This window comes from Trachemys scripta, chromosome 11, assembly GCF_013100865.1.
Source record: "Trachemys scripta elegans isolate TJP31775 chromosome 11, CAS_Tse_1.0, whole genome shotgun sequence".
In the NCBI taxonomy this organism is placed as follows: Eukaryota; Metazoa; Chordata; order Testudines; family Emydidae; genus Trachemys; species Trachemys scripta.
The window spans coordinates 31327206-31340923 of NC_048308.1; the positions used below are offsets into that span (position 1 = coordinate 31327206).

At 43.8% G+C, this 13718-nt stretch overlaps 1 protein-coding gene across 1 annotated transcript in view; it reads left to right on the forward strand.

Annotated features, from left to right (window-relative positions):
- The first annotated feature begins 7374 nt into the window (after nucleotides 1–7374).
- The window catches only part of PSMD14 (proteasome 26S subunit, non-ATPase 14), a 61521-nt gene continuing 55177 nt past the window's right edge, over nucleotides 7375–13718 (forward strand). Inside the window, exon 1 of the mRNA XM_034785752.1 lies at nucleotides 7375–7525. The gene's annotated coding sequence lies outside the window, so the exon portion shown is untranslated. The remainder of the gene's footprint in view (nucleotides 7526–13718) is intronic.

Consider the following 13718-nt stretch of genomic DNA (forward strand, 5'->3'; position numbering starts at 1 on the left):
ATTAATTTTTTTGTATAAGCTGACTGAATTTTATTGCAGGTTAGCTCCAGTTTCTATTTTGAAATGGAATGTTGATTCATTTATTTTTGAAGTCACAACTAATCCGTTGTAGAACCTTATTTTGTAAATTTATTATGAGACTCGGCAAGAACCTCTTTCTCTGCATCATTTCATCATTTTCATCATCATTGCTTTGTCTTTCAGTATGTTCATGAATATATTATGCTTTTGTATATCTTTTCAATTTGTGCTGAGAACAGAGCCAACACACTTCTGCGGAATGGTTGCTTTTATTGTGCACATAACATTGTGCTCCTTGTGTTGGACCTTTTTGCCATGGGTGATTGCATCTATGCTTATTGAAAACAAATCTAGTCTCTGCCATTTGTTTACTCTTGTATTTTATCTTTATGCCTTGGTATGCATTTTTAATTAGATAGCAAGCAGTGAAAGAACTGAAGTCTAACACTTTCAGTTGGGAAGCAGTTTTCATTAGTTCTGCAAATATCCACTGTTCTTTTCTCATTATAACCTTGTTTTGACTTGGTTATCACTTATATCTCAAATAATTTGTCCATCTGTTAACTGGTCAAATTCACATGATTTGGCTTTATTTCTGAAGATCTGTAACAATGGTCAATGGGCTCCTCTGGCAGCTGGTTTATTGTAAAAATGTGCCTTTCCCACAAGTGACATTCTTGTGTGGATCAAAATAGTCTTAAAAGTTTTGAATGGCTTCATCTAGCAGTTTGCAGTCCTTCTCTTGGAATGTATGTATATCACCAGTGCCTTTGGTCCTGCAGTGTGGAGGACTTTGTCCTCTCCGATTCCACATTCCTCTCCAGTTTTTGGATAGGTTCCTTTCCATATTCATTTAGTTGGCTTCAATGGCTCAGTTTTTGCCATTTTCAGACCTTATGTAAAAATACCCTCATAACACACCAAATGCTGGTAACCATCCAGTCAGGTCTTTATTTCCTAGCCCCAGTCAAATGACATGGGTAAGGAGTAAAAAAAATTATACCCAGTGACCTAGCAGGAGACAGTATTCAGTGATTCCAGGAAACAACGACCAGCACTTGTTTGTCATTCCTTTAGTACAGGCCACACCTCTCTTCAGTTAGAAGATGAATTACTGCAAAGAAGTGTCTGAAAGAGCTGGGGATGTTTAAGTCTGGAGGAAAACTAGGGAATCTAGCAGGCCCCTCCAGAAAAGTTTATATAATCAACCACATTGTACAACCGGCTGATTAACATTTCATCAGAGGTAAAATTCATATTAGGAACATTATTTTGAGCATTTTTACTCCAAGCTGCAGTGAAAGCCTAAACAATAGGTATTTTATGATGGAAATCTTCTCCTATGTACTTATGCTAGTTGGACCACAACAGTGAGGGATTTGGTGGCACTACAGAGAGTGCCCTTCATATTAAATGACAATTTGGAAGTGTTTAACAACATATGGTCTCTTCTCCTTGACATATATGATTAAGAATATATCTTTTGTATATCAAAATATAAAATACCATCTGTCATAAGTAACAACTATGATATTGGCTTTATATAGCCAATTAATTCACTGTACTTTCTAATGTAAATATTTCTCCTATTTTCTCTTTTTTCTTGTTCTGTATCTATATTTATTTATAAAATTTCAATAAATGTATATCTAAAAAAGTCAACACTATGTCTTGAAATGTAATTAAGAATAACAATGAAAGTCTGTTTTCACTTTGTATTTTAAAGATGAAGGGCCAAATCCTGAGCTGGCATAAATCGGCACAGCTCCATGGGCATCAGTGGATTTATATGGATTTACATCAACTAAGGATATAACCCAGCAGGTTACTTTTCCCTTTAAAAAAAACAGCTATACCCATTAACTCTGATGGCCTCTTTCCTTTCATGAAATGCAGAGTTTCACAGGTCTTTCTCCAAAAATTTGATATTCCTTTGAGATATGAGTTGAAGAGAAGTGAGAGTTTACATATGACATTCATGGCTTGTTAGGGATGTACGATGCTTGAATTTAAATATATCTCCATGAGTCTAAGGGTACATCTACACTACAGCGGGGAGTCGATTTAAGATACGCAAATTCAGCTACGTGAATAGCGTAGCTGAATTCGACGTATTGCAGCCGACTTACCCCGTTGTGAGGACGGCGGCAAAATCGACTTCTGTGGCTTTTTGTCGGCGGCGCTTACTACCACCTCCGCTGGTGGAGTTAGAGCGCCGATTCGGGGATCGATTGTCGCGTCCCGACAGGACGCGATAAATCGATCCCCGAGAGGTCGATTTCTACCCGCCGATTCAGGCGGGTAGTATAGACCAGACCTAAGAGTTAATATCAAGAGCTCAATAAAAATCAAGAAAAAGTATATAAGATTCCAGTTTCTCTAATTCAAAGCATACCTGACTCTTGTAATTTTATAGGCAAAAAATAAACCTTTTATCTTTTATTTAAATGGGCTTTTGACCATGTCAAAACTTGGAAGATTCTCAAGATTCTCATGGCAGGAGCATAGTGACCAAGCTTTGCCAGGTTAAATGAGTGAGATTTTAATAGTCTAATTGAAACATGGTGCAAATTCTCTTATTGTCTGAATGTGATACTTAGACATACCTCTGAAATGTATCTCATTATGAGATACAGTGAAGACAGCTAAAATGTGTTAAAATGTCATGCAAGTCCTGTAAAAACCTGCAGGGTGGAGACAATGCATTTTAATGGAGATTTCTGAAGAGACAAGATACTCATATTAGGCACACATTTACCTCTGTCACATGCACCTGCTGTTATCTGGCTGTTTATTAGTGCAAATTGACATCAGAAATGCTGAATGTTATAGAGGAAGGTCATATATATCTGTATAGCATGTTAAATTCCCTCGTGATGCTTCTAATTTTGGGTGTGCCCTTATTTTGGGGGCTAGTTCTATATTTTAAAAGACCTGGGAGATTGAAAGTATGGATGCTGTAGTCATTTAGAAACTACTTGAGAAAACCTAAAATAGCATGAGAGAACTAGTTCCGATTAAGTAACAAATTATTTCAACTTTTGCTCAAAATTCAAATCAATCTCTTTCTAGAGTTTGGCAAAAATCATTTTTTAAAGTATTTTTTTCATCTCTCTGTGCTTCCTGAATTTGGCTGGGTTTGGCAGTGGAAATACCAAGCAAATGTGAAAAACTAGTTTTGCAGTATTTCTGACCCAAATGAAACCAGTCCAGTTTCTTAAAGAATCATCGGAGGTTTAGGATGTTTATTTGATGCTCCTTCTCCTGTTTGTCTGAAGATAAGGAACTGTGAGAGATAAAACTAAAAGCAACCTTGAAGTCTTAAAGTGCAGTGAGACTTGAATAGCTCTAGCTTGAAGTTCAGTAGAATATTACAAGCACACTTCCTCCTTTTTGTTAAAATAGCTACTTCAGCTTTAAAACTGTCCCTCCCCCCAGCTTCCTTGTGCTTGTTTACAGTGATAAATTAATAGAACTGGCCTTAGACCCAAGAAAAATAAGTGAAAATCACTTAGTCCCCGGAAAAATCATGGAACAGGTCCTCAAGGAATCCATTTTGAAGCAAGTGGAGGGGAGGAAGGTGATCAGGAACAGTCAACATGGATTCACCAAGGGCAAGTCATGCTTGACCAACCTGATTGCCTTCTATGATGAGATAACTGGCTCTGTGGATATGGGGAAAGCAGTGGACGTGATATACTTTGACTTTAGCAAAGCTTTTGATACGGTCTCCCACAGTATTCTTGCCAGCAAGTTAAAGAAGTATGGATTGGATGAATGGACTACAAGGTGGACAGACAGCAGGCTAGATCGTTGGGCTCAACGGGTAGTGATCAATGGCTCAATGTCTAGTTGGCAGCCAGTATCAAGTAGAGTGCCCCAGGGGTTGGTCCTGGGGCCGATCTTGTTCAACATCTTCATTAATGATCTGGATGATGGGATGGACTGCATCTTCAGCAAGTTCGCAGATGACACTAAGCTGTGGGGGGGGAGAGGTAGATACGCTGGAGGATACACATAGGGTCTAGAGTGACCTAGACAAATTGGAGGATTGGGCCAAAAGAAATCTGATGAGGTTTGACAAGGACAAGTACAGAGTCATGCATTTGGGATGGAAGAATCCCATGCACTGCTACAGGCTGGGGACTGACTGGCTAAGCAACAGTTCTGCAGAAAAGGACCTGGGAATTACAGTGCATGAGAAGCTGGATATGAGTCAACCTTGTGCCCTTGTTGCCAAGAAGGCTAACGGCAAATTGGGCTGCATTAGTAGGAGCATTACCAGCAGATCGAGGGAAGTGATTATTCCCCTCTATTCAGCACACTGGTGAGGCCACATCTGGAGTATTGCATCCAGTTTCCCCCCCGCCTCCAACAGAAAAGATGTGGACAAATTGGAGAGAGTCCAGCAGAGGGCAACGAATATGATTAGGGGGCTGGGGTACATGACTTATGAGGAGAGGCTGAGGGAACTGGGTTTATTTAGTCTGGAGAAGAGAAGAGTGAGAGGGGATTTGATAGCAGCCTTCAAGTACCTGAAGGGGGGTGTGGGAGAGGTTCCATAGAGGATGGAGCAAGGCTGTTCTCAGGGTACGTCTATACTTACTTCCTGGTCCGGATGTAAGCGATCGATCTTCTGGGATCGATCCCGGAAGTGCTTGCCGTCGACGCCGGTACTCCAGCTCAGCAAGAGGAGTACGCGGCATCGACGGGGGAGCCTGCCTGCTGTGTCTGGACCCGCGGTAAGTTCGGACTAAGGTACTTCGAATTCAGCTACGTTATTAACGTAGCTGAATTTGCGTACCTTAGTCCGAAGTGGGGGGTTAGTGTGGACCAGGCCTCAGTGGTGGCAGATGACAGAACATGGAGTAATGGTCTCAAGTTGCAGTGGGGAAGGTCTATGTTGGATTTTAGGATAAACTATTTCACTAAGATGGTGGTGAAGCACTGGAATGGGTTACCTAGGGAGGTGGTGGAATCTCCATCCTTAGAGGTTTTAAAGGCCCAACTTGATAAAGCCCTGGATGGGATGATTTAGTTGGGGTTAGTCCTGCTTTGAGCAGGGGGTTGGACTAGATGACCTCCTGAGGTCTCTTCCAACCCTAATCTTCTATGATTCTATGATCACTTCAGGTAGTGAACCAACATTTGAAATCTATATATGAGGACATTTGGAAGAAATAAGGACACATTTTAACTCACTGAAGTCCTTTGGAGTGGGAAAGATCTGGACAAGCATAGAGTGGAAAACTATAAGATTGCTTTAAAATAATGATTATCTCACTAATTAGCATGTGTCTAGCTAAGTCATGTCTCTGTTCATTTATACCATGCTCATCGCCATACTTTGAGCACTTAGTATCAGAGCTACTGTGTCCACATGGCAGTATAAGATTTCAGATAAGGTTGTTACAGGGCCTTAAAAGGAGAGAATCAGAATGTGTGTTGCTGAGGCTACTTAAGTACAGTTTATAGCATGACTCCTCTTCTCCTGCTTCCCTTTAATTTTCCATCTTGTGAGTTGCTGAGCATCCTCAACTACTTTTGCTTCAGGCTCTAAGATAGCCTGGGACTCCACAAATCATAATACTAGCCTTGTATGTAACCACTGCAGCGATCTCAGGGACAGCTGTAGGAAAATAGAAATTGCCATACTGGATCAGGCTCAAAATCTGTCTAGTCCCGTATCCAGTCTCTGTCACTGGCCAGTACCAGATGCTTCAGAGGAAGGTGTAAGGTTTAATATCTCTTTCAAAATTTGTTGTAATTAATTATAACTCCAGATATTCTTGATATCTGTGTAAATATCCAATGCCTTTTTGAATCTCGTTAAGTTCTTGGCCTCAACAGCTTCCTGTTGCAGCAAGTTCCAGGTTAATTAGATGTTGTGTGAAAAAAATCCTTTTATCAGTTCTGAATTTCCCACCTTTTAATATCAATGAATGTCCCCTTGTTCTTGTGTTATGAGATAAGGAGAACAGAAGTTGCAAATTTACCTTCTCTAGACTATTCATTATTTTATATAATTTATCATGTCCCCTCTTATTTGTCTCCTTTTAAAGGTAAACAATCTTCATCTCTTCATTATCTCTTCATATGAGAGTTTTCTCAAGCATTTTATCATTTCCATGCTCTTCTCTGAACCCTTGCCAGTTCTGCAATATTCTTTCTGAGATGAAATGACCAGTACTGTACACAGTATTTCAGATGAACCTGCACCATTGATTTATATAAAAGCATTAAAATATTCTTTGTATTATTTACCATCCCCTTATGCTTCCTAACATCTTGTTAGGTTTTTTTTACCTGCAGCTACATATTAAGCAACTGTTTTCATTGAATTGTATACAGTAATGCCCACACCCCTCTCTTGTGCCGATACAGTAAATTTATTTAGAACACCACAAAGTGTTTGAGTAGTTTAAATTTTTCCCTCCACTATGCATCACTTTTCATAGATTGACATGGAATTTCACTTTTAATGTGGTGCCCATTCACCTAGCTTGTGAAGTTCCTCGTCGTGCTGATTAATCTGAATAACTTGGGGCCATCTACACATTTGTATCAGGTGGATTAAGTACTTGTGAAATGCGCCTCTCGCTGAGTTTTGGAACTGATTGCTTCCTTTTGCTGTCAGGCGTTTCTAGGTGCCCAACAGGACTATGGTTGGGCAGCACTTTTGCTGTGGAGGGCCAGCTGCACCCTTCTAACACCTGGGGGAAGGCACAAAGGGAACAATCAGTGGCCCCCACCCAGAGGGGAAAGTAAGCCGCTACAGCGAACCAGTAAGAAAGTGGCTGCCAGTACACAGCCACAGCAGGGCCTCGGGGAGGGGGAATGGACAAAAGCAGAAGCAGCCCTGGGGCTTGATCTAAAAGAGGCCAGAGCCCCGGGCATCATTGAAGGGCTGGCTGGGGAAGTCTGGCCCCAGCCTCACCCCTTCTGCCCGAGGCCCCGCCCCTTCCAGGTGCCCAGAGGGCCCCCCCCCCTTGCCCAAGACCCTGTCCCAGCCGCCTTGCATATGGGTAAGTCCTTTAAGTTACTTTCACCCCCGCCCCCAGAACAGAACAGCGGGGAGCCCGCAAAGCATCATTACATGGAGCCAGCCACGGCCTGCCCCCATCGAGCGGGAACCAGTGCTGCCTGGACGAACTTCCTCGCTCCAGCTTACGGCAGAGGCGGGAGAAGGCCCCTCCAGCGGCAAGGGCGCGAGCGGCGGCCTGTACTGCCAGCCGGCAGCCTAGCCCCGCGCGCGCCTCGGCTTCTTCCAGGGAGCTTGGGGGAGGGAAGCTCCGCGCGACTCGGAGGCATGGTGGGGGCGGGGCTACGTTGCCATGGGTCTGACCCCACCAAGCTATTGGGATGGGAACAGAAACCGGGAGGTGCCCTCTGAACCCGGAAGTGTTTTCGGGAGGCCTGGGCGGACTGGGTTTGAATGAAATCCGGCTGATTCATCGCGGCCCGCAGCGGACGTGGAGCGGCGGCGGAAGGGTCTCAGCCCCAGGTAAGAGTAGAGGCTACTCGGGGGCGTAGGCTGTAGGCCCTCCCGTGAATTGGTCTGGCTCCTGGGCCTTTCCCCGGCCTCGGGCTGGGCCCGCGCGGCACTGGGTGAGGAGGCGATGAGCGGGGCCGGGTGCAGGGGTAGAACCGGGCTGCCGGGACGCTGGTGAGAGGCCCCAGGGAGCTGGGAGGGGGCTGCGGGATAAGTGTTAGGGATGCGGGCCGCTGGGGAAGTGTCGCGGCTTTTGGTGGCCTACCCCTTTATGTAGAGAGCGGTAACCCCTTCCCTGCCCCTGGCCTGTTACCTTCGAGGTGCCTAAGCCTGTCCCAAGGGCCTGGGTGACAGCATGTTGTGCCGCCTCTTGGGAGTCGCTAATGGACAGTGTTCTGTGCTGATCTTTATTATTTCTAACCCCCCCCCCCCCAAACGCGCCTTGGGTAGCTTGCAGAAACAAGTGAGTGCGTTGCTACCGCGTGAAAGAGCTTGCAATCTCCATTCAGCCGGACTTAATGACTTTGTTGTGAACAGGAGAGGAGGGGCAAGAGCTGCAGTAGTTCATGTGGTTAATCAGTAAAGCATCTACACAGATTGATGGTTATTGTAAATTTATTGTTTTTAATGCCATGGTGCCTTATTAGACCTGGTGCAAGGAATGAGAACTGCTGCAAGAGGCTCAAATGCTCCTATAACACTATTGCTGTCATGTTCTGTTCTTGGAGTCCACAGACTGTATGGTTTTCAATGCTAATAGGGATACTGCTACCACAGTAAATAATCACAGGCAGCCCTGTTTGCAAGTTCATGTCAACTGGCAGCAGTGACCTTTTCTGGTTTTGTAGCAATGTTATCTATGTAAGAGTCACTCTACTGACAGCTGAAATGCAGCTCTTCTGGGGTGAAGCATGCAGTTGCCCAATGGTGCACAGCAGCACTTTTGTATTATATTTAACAAATATTCCTGGTGAGCATATCCCTATGGTTTCGTCTTTAAAGAAATAAACCTCTGAAAGTGCCCTTATCCTTGATATTGAACCTTCCAAATACAAGTGGAGCATAAACTGGTCATGTGTTGTCTTTCAGAGTCTGGAGCTATCCCCAATGACTTTACACTTACTCACTGCTTTGTCAAGCAGCAGCAGCAGTGAGTGAAAACTGACTTGTCTTGGCAGCTTTCAGTGCAGCTATTTATGTAATACTTGAGAAGCAAGACAGGGAAAGAAGCAGAACACAGTGTAGGGAATGGGCTAAGGAGGGGAAGGGGAAAAACAGGAAAAAAACACTTCAGGTAACAGGCAGGTGGGGGATAGAGAGGAAGGAGACCTATATAGGAAAGAAAGTGGAGTGAAGCTAGGAAAGGAGGTATAATGAGCAAAAATAATAGTATAGAATAGTAGTCAGCTAATTTTATTCAATAGATTTCACCAGCTTTTGTAGGTTAAATATTTTTAGTAGTATTTGGCTATTGGTAAAAGGTCTAGTACATTTGACAAATATGTATCTTTGTTTTTTTGTTCAATCTGTTTATATCAAATATATTTATAGTAAATAGAAACATCAATGGTGATGCATGCGTTTTCAGATTGTGATTTAAATTATTTCTGTTTGAAAAGCTATGTATTTATATTCGGTATGCTATTGGGAAATCTGCCCCAGTTTTGTCAGCATTTTGAAAATGATCTCTTCCCTTTCTTGGGGTGTGAGGTGCTGCATGTCTGAGCTGTGAATCACATTTCTAGCTCTAAAGCTTTTGATTGGGCAGAAGAGTCTACTGATAACAGCATTCTTTGTAGTCCCTGTAATATGGGAGGATGGGAAGATAATCTCTTGATAGATTTCTAAAGCGGTCCAGAAATTGATTTGCAAACATATTTAACGGCTAGAACTCTTCCTGAATGGTTTGGAATGGACGGGACCTCAAATGGGTTAATCTTTTCACATAAATAACTTTATTAGGTGTTCATGAAAAACTTGTGATCCTTTATCTACTGATGTGGTAGATCAGGGGTCGGCAACGTTCGGCTCGCCAGGGTAAGCACCCTGGTGGGCCGACCCAGTTTATTTACCTGCTGATGTGGCAGGTTCGGCCGATCGCGGCCCCCACTCGCCGCGGTTCGCCGTCCTGAGCCAATGGGGGCGGCGGGAAGTGGCACGGGCTGAGGGATGTGCTGGCCGNTGCCACAAGTACTCCTGTTCTTTTTGCGGATACAGACTAACACGGCTGCTACTCTGAAATCTAGAGTTATCAGACATAGTTAGTGTTTTGGTATTCTACTGAATAGTGCCTCCTAACTGATTATGTCAAAACTTTTACAAATTTGTGTCTAATTTCCATGCGATTCTTTTAAAGTGATAACATAGTCATAGTAGGCGTCAGCATGTTAGAGTGGCAAGAATCTACCACAGGGGTGGCAACGTTTGGCAAGCAGCTCGCCAGGGTAAGCACCCTGGCGGGCTGGGCCAGTTTTATTTACCTGCTGACGTGGCAGGTTCAGCCAACCATAGCCCCCACTGGTCGCGGTTCGCCGTCCTGGGCCAATGGGGGTGGCGAGAAGCCGCGGCCAGCACATCGCTCGCCCGCGCCGCTTCTCGCCGCCCCCATTGGCCCGGGACGGCGAACCGCGGCCAGTGGGGGCCATGGTTGGCTGAACCTGCCACGTCAGCAGGTAAATAAAACTGGCCCAGCCCGCCAGGGTGCTTACCCTGGCGAGCTGCTTGCCAAACGTTGCCACCCCTGTGGTAGATTCTTGCCACTCTAACATGCTGACGCCTACTATGACTATGTTATCACTTTAAAAGAATCGCATGGAAATTAGACACAAATTTGTAAAAGTTTTGACATAATCAGTTAGGAGGCACTATTCAGTAGAATACCAAAACACTAACTATGTCTGATAACTCTAGATTTCAGAGTAGCAGCCGTGTTAGTCTGTATCCGCAAAAAGAACAGGAGTACTTGTGGCACCTTAGAGACTAACAAATTTATTTGAGCATAAGCTTTCGTGGGCTACAGCCCACTTCTTCAGATGCATAAAATGGAACATATAGTACGGAGATATGTGTGTGTGTATCTATATATATGTACACACACACACACAGAACATGAAAAGGTGGAAGTAGCCGTATCAACTCTAAGAGGCTAATTAACTAAGATGAGCAATTATCAGCAGGAGGAAAAAAAAAACTTTTGTAGTGATAATCAAGATGGACCATTTCAGACAGTTGACAAGAGGCGTTAGGATACATAACATGAGGAAATAGATTCAATCTGTGTAATGACTCAGCCATTCCCAGTCTCTATTCAAGCCTAAGTTAATGGTATCTAGTTTGCATATTAATTCAAGTTCAGCAGTTTCTCACTGGAATCTGTTTTTGAAGCTTTTTCTGTTGCAAAATTGCCACCTTTAAGTCTGTTACTGAGTGACCAGAGAGGTTGAAGTGTTCTCTTACTGGTTTTTGAATGTTCTGAATCCTGATGTCAGATTTGTGTCCGTTTATTCTTTTGTGTAGAGACTGTCTGGTTTGGCCAATATACATGGCAGAGGGGCATTGCTGGCACATGATTGCATATATCACATTGGTAGATGTGCAGGAGAAAGAGCCCCTGATGGCGTGGCTGATGTGAGTAGGTCCTATGATGGTGTCGCTTGAATAGGTATGTGGACAGAGTTGGCATCGGGCTTTGTTGCAAGGATAGATTCCTGGGTTAGTGTTTTTGGTGTGTGGTTGCTGGTGAGTATTTGCTTCAGGTTGGGGGGGCTGTCTGTAAGCGAGGCCTTGTCTGTCTCCCAAGATCTGTGAGAGTGAGGGATCATCTTTCAGGATAGGTTGTAGATCTTTGGTGATGCGCTGGAGAGGTTTTAGTTGGGGGCTGAAGGTGACGGTGAGTGGCGATCTGTTATTTTCTTTGTTGGGCCTGTCCTGTAGTAGGTGACTTCTGGGTACTCTTCTGGCTCTGTCAATCTGTTTTTTTCACTTCAGCAGGTGGGTATTGTAGTTTTAAGAATGCTTGATAGAGATCTTGTAGATGTTTGTCTCTGTGTGTGGGATTGGAGCAAATGCGGTTGTATCTTAGAGCTTGGCTGTAGACAATGGATCATGTGGTGTGTTCTGGATGGAGACATGTAGGTAAGTATAGCGGTCAGTAGGTTTCTGGTATAAGCTGAGGTTGATGGTGGGATGGAAATTGTTGAAATCATGGTGGAATTCCTCAAGGGCTTCTTTTCCATGTGTCCAGATGATGAAGATATCATCAATGTAGCACAAGTAGAGTAGGGGCATTAGGGGACAAGAGCTGAGGAAGCGTTGTTCTAATTCAGCCATAAAAATGTTGGCATACTGTGGGGCCATGTGGGTACCCATAGCAGTTCCGCTGACTTGAAGGTATATATTGTCCCCAAATGTGAAATAGTTGTGGGTGAGGACAAAGTCACAAAGGTTTGCCGTGACATTATCGAGGATACTGTTCCTGGATAGCTTGTAGTTCATCTTTGTGTGGAATGTTGGTGTAGAGGGCTTCTACATCCATGGTGGCCAGGATGGTGTTTTCTGGAAGATCACCAATGGATTGTAGTTTCCTCAGGAAGTCAGTGGTGTCTCGAAGATAGCTGCGAGTGCTGGTAGCGTAGGGCCTGAGGAGCGAGTTCACATAGCCAGACAATCCTGATATTAGGGTGCCAATGCCTGAGATGATGGGATGTCCAGGATTTCCAGGTTTATGGATCTTAGGTAGCAAATAGAATATCCCTGGTCGGGATTCTAGGCATCTGTCTGTACAGATCTATTCCTGTGCTTTTTCAGGGAGTTGTTCCTGAGGCAGTTGATGGTGTTGTGTTCAGCATGGCTGAGGTTTTGGGGCAAGTGATGATGCTTTTTCCCAATTTCAGCCCAAGCACTTTGACGGAAGCAGTGTATGTTTTTAATCTTTCATAGAAACTACATAATGAAATATAAACTACTAGCACAGAACTATTTCTTCTGGAGCTGTCAAACGATTTAAAAAAATTGCAATTGTGAGATAAAAAAACTCAATTAATTTCAGTTTGAATCACACTGTTAATAGAATAACAATTTAAATGTATTATAAATATTTTTGAATGTTTTTCTTCATTATTAAATTTATTTCAGTTACAACATAGAATACAAAGTGTGCAGTGCTTACTTTATATTATTATTTTTGAAGCTGTGGGGGTGGGGCTGACTGCCCAAGCTGGAGCCCTGCCGCCACGTGGGGGTGGGGAGGGATGAAACTTAAGGTGGAAGTCATGGAGATCTGTTAAAGTCATGGAAGCCGTGACCTCCTTGACAAAATCGTATTCTTACTTATAAGTTGCAAATAAACAAAAGTTAAGTTTCAGCATGGTAATATAGTTAGATGCTTACTGCCACACATGGAATCTGTGTTCTGCTCTGAGTTTCTTCCTTTATTTCCATGCTGGGTGTGCTAAGCAATGGGAAACTACCTAGTGACTCCAGCTGTCTTCTGTTCTCCTGGAGGAATGGTGGATCTCTCCAGTGTGTGACTTCTTAGGCAGTAATAATGTGGAATACTTGTTACTTCGTCCAGAAAAAATTTCTCGACTGTATTACAAAGTTTTAGCACCAGTCTTTTGGAAAGATTTAAAAAAATCCTTATTAATGGAAATCAGGTATTAAATAGAAACAGGTGGAAGAATATTAAGAATAAAGTTAGTTGTCTGGGACCCCTTTCATTGCGTTTAATGCAAAATATGAAGTGAGTGTTCCATTTTGCCACAGTCTTTTCATACTTTTGCATTGTCTAGTTCAGTGGTCCCCAAGCTGCAGGTCGCATCCCTTTAGGGGGGCATGGAAATAAGTCTGGGGGGGTGGGATGCAGCAGAGCCTGGGCCGGCCCCCACCGGGGGGCAGGCAAGGAGTGCCACTCAGCTCTGCTTTGCTCAGCCCCTGGCCGTAGCTGCGGCCCTGGTTTCACTCCTGGTTGCAGCTCAGCTGCCGGGTCCCAGCCACAGCCTAATCTCACCTCCTGTCCCGGTCTGGGGCGGGTGTGAGATGCATTCTATTACTGGTAAAGGGTGGGGGGGCATGAGAGGAAAAGTTTGGGGACCACTTGTCCAGTCCCTATCTCTACTCCTAATTGCTATTATGTTTTTTAATATGTACCTTTTTCCTAAATGTTCTAGGAATCCCAAAGCATTCTGCAAACTGACTTTTCAAACCT